Raw genomic sequence first — 16,032 nt, forward strand, 5'->3', positions numbered from 1 at the left:
TGAAGCAATTATGTCAGTATATTGTGCTTTGTCAGCTCTGTGTCAGTTAGATTTAGTAGTAGTAATAGAAAAGGTGTCAGTAAAAGAATCCTGTAAAGAATTTAAACACATCATTAGATCATAAACATATTGAATCAGCATTGTGGTAGCAATCATGCAACTCATTGTGGGACATAGTGGGACTGTCCATAAAACTTTGGCTTAATTAAGTCCACGTATATTGGACTGTGCTGTAAATAAATGTATTAAGTCCTGACTATCTGCTATTTGATAGTAAGAGATATGCAGATCATAAATCAATGATTAGATGACGGTAATACTTCCATAGCTGTAAAATTAATTGATTTACACTAAAAAAATAATCAGAATAATCGCATTGGGTAGATAACCTGCAATAACGGAGTGTTGCAACTACTATGGGTATTAGATAATATGCTTTGTTGTAAAATCAGAAAAAAACTATTTCTTGTGGTCCATAGATGTTTAGAAACTTGTGACATGATTAGTAATGAAAAACTCATCAAAATCCTCTAACCCCGTGAGGGTCCTCATATCGGTTAGTGCCTTCTGACAGCAATCTCTCATGGATTCCTGTTAATAATACACAATTTCTTCCAAACCACTCTGAGAAAAAACAATCATTAAATCATTACAAATATTTGAGAGAATATCATGATTAGTTGTGCAGCAAATGTGATTACTAGTAGCAGTTCCCAGTAGTGCTGCACCTAATTGTGACCTCCATTCCTTATTTGTGGGCTCATATGCATGACCAATGGATCTAGTAAAGTGGCAACATGCAATCAGATAAATCAGTAAGCATAAAAATGCAACTCAATATGCATCTTATAATAATCACTATAAACTCTGTATTTTCCAATAAGGGCTTTGATAAGGATTCTGCAGCATTACCTGCAGACTCAATATTTTTTCTAAATAATTTCTAGTGGCTCAGTAATAATAATAATTTTTTTTAAAAAACACTTGCTTTTTCTTTGCAGAATTAAATGCATCAATTTGTAAATTAATCTTTTTTTCTGGAATGGTCACACCTCTATTGGCTGGGATTTAATTTAAATAAAACAAGCAAAAGCAATAGCATTATTAAGCTCAGACATCATATTAGCATTTGTCAATTGGAAAAAAAAAATGGCAGTTTTTAAACAGATGTTGACAAAACAACATTATCACATGAGGGAAGCAGAGGGGAGGGGGCTGGAGGTCATCCTTGGGTATGGCTGATCACTGTCCCATACAAACATTGCAATAACTTTAATCTATTCATTGTGCTTTTTCAAAAGGGTAAACAATATCTTCAATTCTAAGATCTTTCAACACATAATTGTTTATATGTCCTTGTTATGGAAAACAGTTCTGTAACACTCCTTGGATATTTCACATCATTTAGGAATAAAACTTTACTCTCTTATCAATCTTAACCGTTTCCTGCCTTTAATCTCCTACAGAGTTATTTCTGATGTTACTCTCACCTCATCACTGAAAAAAACTTATTCCCTTCTGCTTTTTCAAAAATAAACAAAAAATTTCAAAATTATTCTTTTTTTTTTTCCCCATTTTTTTTTTTCTCCCTAAGGCTCTAAAAGACATATCACCTCTCTTCACTTCTCACTGAACAGAATTAACCCCTCAGTGGGACAGTACAATCTTTCCAAACATATGTGGGTTAGTGGGATATACTATCTCAATTCTTGAAGCTTTCACCACCTGTCACCAGACCATTGCGCATTCACTCTCATCCAATAATCATTACCTCACAGGTGCATCATCATCGCCAATTCCAACTAACTATGACCAGCATAGTATTTTCTATACCTTCTCACTTGCTCACACTAGTCACATACTCAGAACTTTCTGTGATCCCATACAAATGCTTAAAAAGGTGTTACCTCTTTCAAAGACAAAAATGTAAATAAAATAAATGAAAAATTTCCCCAAAAAACCTAACCTAGCGTTATATGTCACCCAAATGTTATCATACCTACGCTGCGTTATATGTCACCCAAATGTTATCATACCTACGCTTTCCACGCTGCGTTATGTGTCACCCAATGTTATCACACCTACGCTTCCACGTGTCCCACCCCCACCCTGTCTTCTTTTATTATGTTTCCCCATATATTCTACCTTGTACGTAGGTGGCAGATACCCCCTGTGAATCTCGCTACCGGTCAGCACGCTCACAGGAAAAAAAATCGACTCATCAAATCAGAAAAAAAATTATATGCAATATGTCATTCTTTGTTACCATATCTGCACATTGTCTAAGTGATCATTACACGATTAGATCACTATCTCCCCTGGTTATCTAGCTAACTGTGGCCACAGTATTAACCCCTTAAGATACTCTATCAATTTAGTACCCTCCCCCTTTCAAAACAAACAAAATTAAATTAACACAAATCAAAAACAAAACAAAAATTGGCTTAAAGAAAACCCCACAGCCTTAAGTCAGTTATCACTGATTACCTTCCATTCATAAGAATAAAAATAAACCCAGGACTTATCTGCGCATTACTCAAGGTATATCTGATTCAATATATGTATCCAGATTAAGCAAATAGGCAGTAGAAATTGCCAACAGAAAACATGGTCTAATATATCAATATGAACCTTTAAGAATAGATGTTATATTGGACTTATATCTCATCGATATATATCACTTTTCTTATCCAAAATGTATTACTCATTAAATGAAAAAACATTGAATTCACATGATCATTTCCTGTTTCTTCACCTAACATGGACAACTCCTTATCTCGCATTACATCAACTGAATCCATCACTTTAGAGTTTCCAACTCACAGCTGCTTTGTTTAATAAACCAAAAAAATTAAATCAAAAACCCATAGCAGAAAAACATCAGTCCTACATTACGTACTTCATCTCCGCAAGACAGGAGACCAAAAAAACTTTACAATGAGATAAACTCGATCTTTCTTTGTTATAAACAATATTCCAATTAACTTTATTTATTCTGGTGGTAAAAATGAACTGTTGAGGATGGACTGTTACTTGGCTTACAATATTAGCGTCTACTCCTTTAAACTCTGTATTTTAACGGACCTCTGTCTATGGATATAAAGAAACTATCTCAAACTGTTATTGCAATCCGACTGCTTGCTAGCTCTAACAATGCAACGTATACTTAATTATTTATTAACATTTTCTTATATGAACCATATACAGTAGACAATCCGGGGGTTTCCAAACAATACAGATTATGGATAAATCATGCATTCCATTTCTTCCACATGTTGCTGGCCAGACAACCAGGAAGAGACGTAAATGCACAATCTCCTCTACCTATAATCACCAAATTATAAGCACGGGAAAACCTACAACAAATATATGCAACTTCTTTAAAATTTATAGATTGGACAAACAAAGAAACTCTAATTATCAAAACAACCGCTACAGATTAGTTACTTCAGCAATATCCTCAGCAGACTGATAAAGCAGATAATATACATCAAACAATCCAACCGCGGTCAAAAAATAAAAACAAACAAAAAAAAAATACTGTCATTTAAAGAATTTTTTTTTTTTTTTTTTTAAAAGTAGAAAATTTATTGCCAGCATAACCTTTATACCAATATGCTTGCTATAGTCTGCATGCTTTGCAAATAAACCAAAGAAATACTCTTCCTGACCCAAGCAATGTTGTTTACAACTTCTTGCCAAGTTTCTCGCTGCTCTCCTTATCTATTCTCTGACACAGAGAAGAAATGGGCGATGCGGGGGGGTTTAACAAGCTGACAGTCTGCAAAATGCAGCGTTGTCTTTCCATGCCTTAAATTACGATCTATTTGTTTTATAATTAAAGATCGAAGTTGTTTCAAGTAATTGTGGATTACCATACCTTAACAGATGTTTGAGAAGATTAGGGTACACAAATGCACCGACTTTAAAAAAATTCTACACACATTTTTTTTTTTTTTCCAATAGCTAATTTTTTTCAAACTTTGATCTTCTCAATAACTGATAAAATATGGACACCAACCATCATTGAATCTCGCTGGGGCCTCCAACTGATAAAGCAGATATTTATCTGATAAACTTAGATATGATAAATAACCCAAACCAAATTTATTTACTTTATTACCTTTAAATATAACAGCAACGCTGAAATGATTGCACACCCACACAACCTTATTATAAAATGTATGGCAATGCTTTACTTAAAGAATAGCGTCATTACAGGTATTTCCAAATGCAGACTAACACAAGAAACATAAAATTAATTAGCTAATACTTAAACAGTAATTCTAAATCAAATCAAAATGGACACCTTTCAAGGACAGTGATCAGCCATGATTAAACCTCCTTCATAATTACCTCCAGCCCCCTGTGCTTCCTTGTTCTTTCTCAACTGCCTTTTCCCTCCCTCTATCACTCTGATATTTAAACCTTTATCACATTAATTAATTAATTACTCATAAGCATTGAGTCTTATTGGAAAGCTCTGCTTTCAATCATGATGTCATAATTAACCCAACACCCAACTTCAGTGGCCTTGTGGGTCTACGCATGTGTGGCCTTGTTCCCATATTATTCAGTTTGTGGAGACTAGGTGTCTGTCCTTGCTACATTATACTGTCAACATCACATTCTTAAGCTTCTAAAACCCAAAACAATTCTCAACAAGAAATCACTTTTATAGCACTGTTCTGAATGATCGGCCATTTTAATAATATTATTATGCAAGTCATGATTCAACAAAATGGCTGCTGCTTCTAACAAACACCTGCTGCTTAGCGCAAAGGGAAGGCCTCATACGCAGTGAATAGTACATTGTGCAACAAGCTAAAGTCATCTGCAGCAATAATAGCAATATTTGAGAAAACAGAGTATAACAAAAGTATATAATTATTGATGCGTTATTTCAGTTTTAACAGCGGGGACTACAATTTTCCCTTGAAGTTCAACTTTCCCTCGAAGCAATGTAGAGGTTGAGCAGTGTGGCCAGTGCTGTACACACCAGAGGTCTCACCTGGCATTTAAGGTGTTTAAAAAGGGGGGGGGGGGGTTGGGGGGGCTGCCTATTTTCTCAGTCCCAGGCCCCACAATTTCTGATGGCAGCCCTGCTAAAGGGGTTCTGGCCTAACTCAAGGGGTATGGCCACGCCACACTGTATATTGACTATGGAGACATCATCTCACCTGTTGCAAGATACTGTACGATATATTGGGGGTTTTGCCATATCCAGAGGTGGATTTAGACCTCATGGGGCCCTATATATATACTGGTTTGGGGCCCTCCTCCAACAATCCATAGCACGATATTTATGCTGATGATCGATAGAGAACCTTGGCGCATGCACAATCTACCCATAATTGGTCAGCTGAGGGAACATCGGCGTTGTGTACAGATCTGAATCGGGTGTTTTGTAAGCAGGTTTACTACCGGTGTCACATTTGAAGTAACCTGACTGCCCACATACAGTGGCTGAGACCATTCTGTGTGTCCAAACAATTTTAATCCTATCAAAGAGACTTAGGCAGGTCTACGTGATGTCATGACATCATTCAGAAGTCGCTCATTGCTCCTCTTTGTGGGGCCCCTTGGGACCTGCTGGCCCCTAGGCTGGCACCTAGGTTGCCTTGTGGAAAATCCGCCTCTGGCCATATCTACTCTGGCTGTAGCTGAAATTGCACAGTACTTGGACAGTCTCTATGCATGGCCATGCGTCATCTTCCTGGGCTGATATATCATTGTGAAACCCTTGGCTCTAACACGGCTAATGGGCCTACACACGGGGAGAGTTTGCCGAGAATTATAATAAAATTATTATAATAACGCTACGGCCCACAACAGACCCCATATAAAATACTACCAAAATAGCTTAAATGTTATATTGTATAAGCAGGGCTTAAAGTGGAACGAGAGAGGGGGTGAAACTCATTCCTCCCCACCGAATCCCCCTCCCCATTAGGTGAAGCCAGGGCCAGTAGTAGGGTGTTCAGCAACCTCCCCGCAACCTATACATTTGTGCTCTGTCTCCCCTACTGTATTATGGATATGCTCCCACCGTGACAAAAACAAGGGAGTGACTCGCAATCCCTTCAGTGCTGTGAAGCCACACCCTCTTTCCAAGGTGTGGCTTCACAGCGCTCAGCTTCCGGTGCACCTAGGGTGTAAATTATTAAGAATCAGTCGGGGCCGTTCTGATGGTGGAGGGTCTGCACATACTCAAGCCTGTATTTGGGCATGTGCAGACCCCGGCAACGGACGGCTTTGGGTAGTTACACACTCGCCGAGCCGTTCCTGGTTAGAAAGGAGGGCCGGGGGCTTGCATATGGGAGCGCCCAGTGATTTATGGGAATTTATTTATTTTATTATTTATTTATTAGCAGTTTCTTATACAGCGCACACATATTCCGCAGCGCTTTACAGAGTATAGTTGAACGTTCACATCAGTCCCTGCCCCAGTGGAGCTTACAATCTATATTCCCTACCACATGTACACACACACACACAGACATTCTAGGGTTAATTTTTTGTCGGGAGCCAATTAGCCTACCAGTATATTTTTGGATTGTGGGAGCAAACCGGAATACCCGGAGGAAACCCACGCAAGCACGGGGAGAATATACAAACTACACACAGTTAGAGCCGTGGTGGTAATTGAACCCATGACCTCAGCGCTGTGAGGCAGTAATGCTAACCATTACACCATCCGTACTGCCCACATTGTGAGGTACTTACATCGTGTGACCAAGCCAGCACCCAGCGTCAGCTCCCAATCCACTGGAGCTGCGCTGGTTGTCAGCAGGACTCGACACCTCCGGTACCACTGTGTCTGTCACCATCTCCCTCCACACTGGAGAATGGCTGGTGGAAGCGGACCAACAAGTGGTTGATGTCACTGCACTTCCAAGCAATACAAGCCGGTAATATCTTTATCTTACTGGTCATACCCCTGAATTAATTGAAGGAACATTACGTTTTACATTGTTGCTAATGTGAAATTGCGATACATTTAAAGGGACATATCCTTTACAATATTTAGGCATATTTCGGAATTGACAGTACGAAGTGGGAGCTCCCATGTAATTGCTTGCAATATTGTCTGTCTGAAGAGTTAAAAATATTTGAAAATACTTAAAGGAGACAAACCAATTGATAGGATTAGAGTGGATACAGTTGGACACTTTAATGTTTTTTTTTATTCCATATACTGTTTTTTTTTTTTTAATGTTGATATATTATTTATGTATGTCTTTAACTAGTTAATTATCTAATTTTTATTATAATAAACTTTTAATTAGATCAACACAGTGCGCTCTCTTATTGTTTAAATAAGTAGCTAAAACAAGACACGCTGCTCTGCCTCATTCACAGCAGATTTACTTGGGGGTTAAAATGACATCTATCTGTTTTCCTTGCTCTAGAGGTGAAAAGAAACACACACGTACTGTATATACTGTACATCCTGTATTTTGTGTACCTTGGCAAACCTAGGTGAAGGTGATGACAGGTGAACTGTATCTGCTTATGGGCTAATTAGTATAATGTCTGATTATATCTATCCATGGTTTGAAAAAAAAAAAAAAAAAAAAATACATTAAGGGCCCGATTCAGCCCTGCTCACTAGGCTGCATGCTTTCCCAGCCTAACGAGCAGGCTAATACCACCCTGCCCACATCCGTTCGCATACAGCCACACAAGAGGTGAATTAATTTGATGGTTACCTACCATCGATTGATTTCTCCTACTGTGCTCAGCGTTCACAGCCGCCGTGTGACCCCGGTGGCTGCTTGTATCCACACGATTTCAGGGTGGGCGCCAAACAGGCCGGGGTACTCCTGCATTCCCTGGGGCCAGCGTTTCTATGGGCACGCCCTTTGTTGTTTGTAGGCATGCCCATGAAATGTATGAGGGTACTCCCCGAAATGCCCCCTGCCTGTCAGTCAGCTCGAGGACCCCACTCGCACGCACAGTGTACCGTGCACCTGCGCGGTTTATCGATGTTCGGATTGCCTGCAAATTCAGGCCTTAAGAGCTGTATACTCATTAGTAGTAGAGGACATAATTGTGTGACCACATATATGGGTCTATTGTACAGACGGACATTGGCATGTATCCGGTGATCAGGAAAGTAGCACAGCGTGACTGCAGCCTTAAGCTGTGTACTCATGCATCGATTTTTTTGCCTATTTTCGATTCGCTTTTGCTAATAGAAGCAAAATTGAATCCACATTGAATGGTTTTTAGGACACTTTCGATCTGCATTCGATTCGATGCGCGCTCCCTTTTTCTCAAAATCGAAAAGAAAAAGAGACTGTGCAGCCAAGAAAATATCGAATTCGATCCAGTAAATCGAATGTGTACACTGTACCATGAATGTAAATTGAATTCGATATCGAAATCGATATCTAATGCAAATGTACAGATCTAATGCCAAATTGGATGGGATGATCTAATGCCAGATCTAATAGAAAATCGAATCTAACGCAAAACGAATTGTGTGTACATAGCTTAACATAGGCAACATCTGCTGACATCACCAGGGAACATGTCACAAGCTTAACGAGGAGCATCTATAGAAATACAAAGAGAAACGCACGAGTGACAACGGATGTACACATGGTCTCCGTCTCCGGAGGTGGCGAGCGCCAAAACTAATAATACCGTACATTATATCACACAACATTAGCAGCCTTTGTCTTGGGCCGCTGTGCAGTAGAGATTACACCGATACTGCCCAGACCGGAGTGCTGATGCTTTGCCTTTCTGCGGGGATATTTATTAATAAAGCCTATACATCGCATTTTGGGCCTGATTCAGGCCTGTTGCTTAGGCTGCTTATGTATTTGCATGCGAGGGGATGAGTACGCTTACACATCCCCTTTGAATGCGGCCGCGCAAGTGAAAACTCATTCCATGGCGGCGACCATCAAATTTTTTTTCCCGTACGCAAATGAAAGTCAGTCTGAATTGACTTTTATTTCTGGCGGAGGTGGCCAAAAAAGGGGGCGGGGCTGATGTCACGTGACATCCGCTGCCCGCCTCAAGCAGGCATCAATCAGCCTACATTTGCTGGGGAACGCCCAGCCTTTTCATGAGGAGGCTCAGAAAGCTCTGGGCATTACCTGCTGCCCCCACCCCCAGAAAAGTTAAGACCCTCCCCCCTTCTTACCCGGACACACAGATCTGTTGGGTCCCCTGCTCTCCCGGCCACAGCTGCTATTAAAAAGTGAAACTTGGAAAATGGCTGCCCCCATACAGCAGACCGCCGCCTCCTCTAGCATCCTTAAAAACTGTCTGCATTGTGGGGGTAGCCATTTTCAGAGTGTCACTTATTATTAGCAGCTGGAGCCAGGAGAGCAGGGGACCCGACAGATCTGCGAGTCCGGGTTAAGGTGCCCATACACATTACAATTATTGTATACAATATCGCATCTCATCCGATCTCGGTTTTGCGATGAGATGAGATCTAGTACAAAAAGTATGTGCAGCACGTACTTTTTGTACTAGATCTCATCTCATCTGATGTCATCGCAAAACCAAGATCGTATGAGATGCGATATTGTATACAATATTGTATACAATAATTGTAACGTGTATGGGCACCTTTAGAGGCGGCGGCACGGAGGGTGTTAACTTTTCGGGGGGTGTTAACTTATGGGGGGAGTGCCCAAAATTCCTGGCGGGGGGTGCTGGATATGTAGTTACGCCACTGAGTCAGGGGATGTGGTCAGGGTGGGAAAGGGGTGGGGTGTGCAACTGTACATCCTGTGTGGGGGCTTGGCCAGTGCAATTCGCATCACCTGGATGCGGAAGTATTCACACAGGCGCCATGTTTTTGTAGAGCAGCTGATATGAGATCCGTGCCCCGAAAATGACCATGACAATCCTGAGTTTTAACAACCACTCCCCGCTTACACCATGTTAACACCCCCAGATGGTTACTTCCTGTCCATCACTGTGCTGAGACATTCTTATTGTGTGCGGGTGCGAAGCGGCTCCGTGACGCATTCACAGTGCGAACAATTATCGCTCAGTTCCGTGGAAGATTGGCTTTGCCTATCTCTCTGAATCAGACCCTTTACCCAGTAATACCGGTTTAGCACAGTCATAGCTGAGTAGATGAGATAAGTAAAACTAAGTAGTGCATCGAATACAGGATAAGTACAAATGACATAACAGCACGAATCTTTAAAGTGAACTGGACAAGAAGAACAGATCAATATAATCCTTATATAAACAGATCAGTTACAACAGACAATTATTGAATTTAGAGCTCAGGCATAAACCTGATTTTGAAGTTTTGGCACAAACTGAGCAGTTGTTCTAATCCCGATTGCACTCACCTGTAGCGCCCTTCCTTTCAGAGTGACTGCAGCAGTATTACACATAGCAAGGTACAGTATGCAGTTTTGTTTTCTAGCTTATACCGATCATTTGTATGTGATCTGATCATTAAAGAAAAATCTTTTTATTAACATTATTCATTAGCAGGGTTCCAGCTGTCCTAGGCTATCAATTATCACATTTACAATGCGATCTGGTTGGAATATTACCGCCCAGGATCGCATTGTAAAATGCGATACTAGCACTGGGATGTATCATCCCACACACACACAGGGACAGGATTCTAAAAGGAGTCACTGCGATGCGCTCAGCTGGAAGCCGGGGGGTCTGTGCATGCGCGGTTAACACTGACCCCCCATCGGCCCCGCCGGCAGTGCAATGAGTAACCCATAGGCTACAATGGACTATCGCTATTTCAGAATGGTAACAGCCCATCGGGCAGCTTTGCATCCTCCATAGAAACCTATGGGGGAGTTGGCATGCGGCGATGCATGGGGGATCCCAGCAGGGATCAGAGATTCCTGCTGCGGTCCTTTTTGGTACATTCAGGGGATACTTAATATTTGAGGCTAACCCCCAAAAACGTGTTTTCTGGGATTTAGCCGGCATTGTCAGTGGGTTACATGCTTGCCTACCTCCGAACATGACCCTCTCCAGGAGGGACACAATGCTCTGTTTCTAGACTTCCCTCTTAATTTATGATTGCTATCACCTGTGTGGAAATACCTTTCTTAAGGTGCCCGTACACGGTACAATTTAACAGGTGCAATGCGATGCGCGCTCCCATGCGCATTACATCGCACAGCACAAAATATATGCGCTGCACATACTTTTTGTTCTAAATCTAATCTCATTGCATTGCAAAACATATGCGATGAGACACCATCTAGTCCAAATTGCATACAATAAATGGTACTGTGTATGGGCACCTTTACACATGAACCTGTATAAAACAGGTAATGGCAATCACACATTAATACCCATTTCACATCGGCCACCCGGCAATTACCCGGCATTTTTGAATGCCGGCCCATTTTGCCGGGTGCAGCCGGACCCCATTCACACCACATGCAAATTACCAGGTTAAAGCTTTTCAACACGGTAATTTGCTGAAAAACCCATGTTTTCCGGTGGCGTGAAAGGGTCAACATGGGTCTTAAATCCCAGCACTCTGACCCTGGTCAAGAGCAGGGTCAGAGTGCCTGGATTTAACATCTGTGTTGACTCTTCCACCCCACTGAAAAACCATGTTTTTCAGCAAATTACCGGGTTGAAAAGCTTTAACCCGGTAATTTGCTTCTTGGTGTGAAAAGGGTCCAGAAACAGACCATTGTGTCCCTCCTGGAGAGTGTCATGTTGGGAGGTATGTGCTTGTTGCCAGGCAGGGCAGCTATCAGGGAGGAGGGTCTCCAGTCTACAGCCCAGACAGAAAGGGGGCCCAGGACTGGAGTTTAGAAAGTATAATATGTCATAAACAAAATTCACATGTACCTCAAAGCAATGTAGAGGTGGAGTAGTGTGGCCGGTGCTGCCGACACTGGAGGTCTCACCAGGCATTCTGGGTGTTCAAAAATGGCCCTGCACTTCCGGGTAGCACTGTTGCATAAGGAGTTAAAAGAGCTGAGAAAAGGTGGGCAGTAGCAGGAGAGATTACCGAAGCTCACTCCAGCTGATGACATTGAGGCATTCCTTTGCACATTGGAGCCCACCGTCACATGTTTAAAATGGCCTGCAGAGGAATGGTGCAATAGGTTGGTTCCCTGGGTAGGCGCAGAGAGCTACATAGGCTCACATATTCAGCTGGCCAAACTAGTCCGGCTGGCTAGGGCCAGGTTGCAGTGAATAATAACTCTGCATTGAAAATTGTGAGGATAGTTGCACTGGACCAGGCCATACGGGTATTAAACTGAACAGTACAACAATGGGCCCTGGACTTACCCCCAAACTTTTGAGGAGTTGGCAGTGGTAACTGAGCAGCATTTAACCCATGGGAAGTTGCCGAATCCTAGATAAGGGTTTGTACATGTACCAAAACTCAGAACCCATGTACCCTTTGGTAAGCCAAAAGCTCCACCTCCCACTGGTATGCACAGGGAAAGCTGTTCAGCCTGTGGTCAGCATGGCCACCACAAACATATCCTAAACAGAGTCCACCCTGTTCTGTGTTCTGGTCTACCTAGAAGGCCAAGAGATCGGCTCACTGGTTGATATTGGCAGTAAGCTTACCATTGTGTCTGCCAATGTGGTCCCTCCAGGAGCTGACCAAGTCCTGCCTCCACGCAGAGTCTTGTCTATCCACAGTGATGTTGAGGAGCGCCTACTGGTTTACAAACCTCTGATAATTTAAGGCCGGCGAATAAAGATATTAGCTGCAGTCACCTCCAGACCACCTTATCTGCTGATCCTGGACTGCGACTTTCCCATGTTGCCTCCTCTATGGTAGACAACCCATGGGAGACAACCCAGAGGGATTCTGGATCTGTTAAAGGAAGAGTCGGAGCAACTACTGTGCCAAGAACCGTCGTTCAGTTTGCGTCCCAATTGTAGGCCGATTAAGGCAGATTACGCCACTCCCGATCAAACATATGGAAAGGGTTCAGCAGCATTAAAAACATAGTTATGATGTCACCGCAGTCAACCGGTCTTTTAACCCAGGAGACAAGGTGCTTGTGCTTGTACGCACTAAAGAAAGTAAAATGCATGCTCAATGGCGGTGGGACCAGTAGGTCCTGCAAAAAAGAGAGAAATAAAAGTATGTCTTTTGATCTTGGTTAAAATGTAACCTTTATTGGTCTCATTTAAACTAGCGAAATATGACAAACGTTATTTGTCTATTCACTTAGGGTATCATGCCTCGAGAGTCACACATGGGGTGCGGGTGTGTATACTTATTCAAACCCCTCGGGATTTGTATAATTAGATAGGGATGTAGTTCCTATTTTTGCTTGCAATGTAAAGCAATAAAAATCACTATCCCTTGTGTCTAGGTGTAGGAGAAAATGTTGCAAGTTCAAAGTTACAATCTGGTGCAACAGTGTATCTATTATATTAGTGTCGACAAAAGAAACCTGCACTATATAATTATACATATAACACTAGTGCGCAACGAGTAAGCCACCGTTTTTTAATAAACACACCTTACCTATCCCTTTTATTTACTTTTGTTTTTTTCATGTGTGTTTGTCATATTTCACTAGTTTTAATGAGACCAATAAAGGTTACATTTTAACCAAAACCTTCAAAAGACATACTTTTCTTTCTCTCTTTTTTTGTAGATTATTCAAATTTTGTCTAGTGGTGGCACGCCTCCCATCAAATTCAATTGTTGGTTAATATCACATTAAATATTATTTAGGGGGGGGGGGGTCCTTTCTTTCCTCAAGCTCAATGAGGATCCTGTGCGGATAACCATCCCTTTTTTGCCTAGTTACAAGGTCCGACAGGAGGGGAGAAGGAGGGAAGTACAACTCTACAATATAAACCTGTTAAAACCTTGGAAGTAAAAACGGTACTTGTGTATTATCTGGGCGCTCATCGCATCGCATGTCACTAATTAAGGTATATGATGGGATGCGATGGGACCCGATTTCCGGGACCACAGACCCGAACTGTACAATAAAATATCGCTATAAAATAAAATAGTGCAGCAAGCAACCGAGCCCGACGTGTGGCGAGCGCAGCGAGCCCCCCGAGGGGACACGGATTACATGTGAAGTAATCCGCTGCGCTCGCAACGCTTCAGGCTCAGTGGCTCGCTGCACTCGCCACACTATCTAAAATCAACTCCACGCCGACGTGGATAGTGGGGGTATGAAAAGGTCGGAGGACGCAGTGTCCCGCGGCAGGGGGGTGGTGTCCCCCCCTGTCACACATGTATAGACGCTGTGCCTGCATCCGGAAGGGCTGGGGGCTTAGCCATCAGCTCTTGGAGCTGCTGGGCATGCCCCCACAGCGGTAAAAATGAGGGCGTGGCCTTGCAGCAGCATCACAAGTACAGGCCACGCCCCCAAAATTTCGGCCCGCACTGTCCCTCTTTGGGACTTTCAAAAAGTGGGAGGTATGCAATGGGGTGGAGCCTAACATAAAGGGGACGTTTAATGTTTCCGTCACTGTTGGGGCATGTTCCCAGGCTCCTCCTACACTGTGTATCACCTGCTACTTACCTGCAGTTTGTGTGCACCCCCCCCCCCCCACACACACACACACACACAAACTCACACAATGGGACAATCCTAAATGCAAGACAGAGTTGGGAGATACGCTTTTTTGGATCCACCTGTGTCAGAAGGTGTTTTGTAAAAGATGCGTATTAGCAATTTTTGTTTATACGCTACTGAGCCAGCCCTGGCATCCATAAACTCTTTGTTTGCTAAAGCTTGCAGAGTTATAAGTGCCTACACCCTTAGCTGTCAGAGAGCCACAGCCTCTGCTGGAATCCCACTGCCTGCCGCGGAGTCCTTACAGGTAAATATAAGTTGACACATAACACCGATACAAACAGCTTAATGACGTACGTTGTGTGTGAATTTTGCCATACAGGGGACAGAACCATTAAGGTGAGTCAGACGGAGAACACACATGCAAATACACATCCATTATTATAATATGTGGCAATACTACAGTAGTTACATTCGCACCTTGGCCCTTATTCAGATCTGATCGCAGTGCAAATTTGTTCTCAAAATGGGAAAAACCATGTGCTGCAGAGCTCACAGCCAATCAGCGGCCACCCTGTCTGATTTGTCAATTCTCCCCTTCGCTCACCGCACCCCACTCGCCGCGTGCAGCACACCGGACCCGGCTCACCACCCCGTATCGAATACATCGCTGGTGTTTACCAACTGCAATGTGCTGCTGGCGGCTGCACCTGAGATTTCTTAGCTGCAGCCCATTTGACCTCCAACTCCGATGCGCGCGGGACCTCGCATCGGATCCAATTGGATGTCATACCCGTGCGATTTGGGATTATTTCCTGGCCCAATCCACCGGAATTGGTTGAAAATCACATAGGGCCTTATTCTAGTTCACTCTTTCTGACAAAATCCTTCTTAGATGGACAAAACCATGTGCACTGCAGGGGGGCAGATGTAAAATGTGCAGAGAGAATTAAATTTGGGTGAGTTATTTTGTTTCTGTGTAGGGTAAATACTGACTGCTTTATTTTTACACTGCAATATAGATCTTACTTTGAAGTAAAACCCCACCCAAATCTAGTTCTATCTGTACATGTTACATCTCCCCAACCTGCAGTGCACATGGTTTTGTCCATCTAAGAAGGAGTTTGTCAGAAAGAGTGAACTAGAATAAGGCCCATAGTGTATGGGGGCCTTTATAGGACTGACTGCTGATTACGATTTAGCAGCAAACTGTCTCTGGGAATAGACGATACGCGCATGCACACAGGGTCTATCCACCACTGCAGGGGGGACTTCCAACTGCCTTCCCACACATCACCGCAGGACATGACCGGCCCCGGGCGGGAACATTCCAAAACAAGGGATGGTCTCGCAAAAATCAGGACAGTTGGGAGGTATCAGGCATAATAGAAAGTCCAGAGTCCTTCCCAGACATTGGTGTAGGCTAAACATATGGCCGATGATAAGTGTTTTCAGCTGGAGAAGAATGTTCTGCCTTCCATGTAGCCGCCTATCAAATTTTGTTTACAATCATCTGATGATCTGCATTAAGGTGGCTATA

This window comes from Crinia signifera, chromosome 5 (genome assembly GCF_055691185.1).
Source record: "Crinia signifera chromosome 5, ASM5569118v1, whole genome shotgun sequence".
Lineage (NCBI taxonomy): Eukaryota > Metazoa > Chordata > Amphibia > Anura > Myobatrachidae > Crinia > Crinia signifera.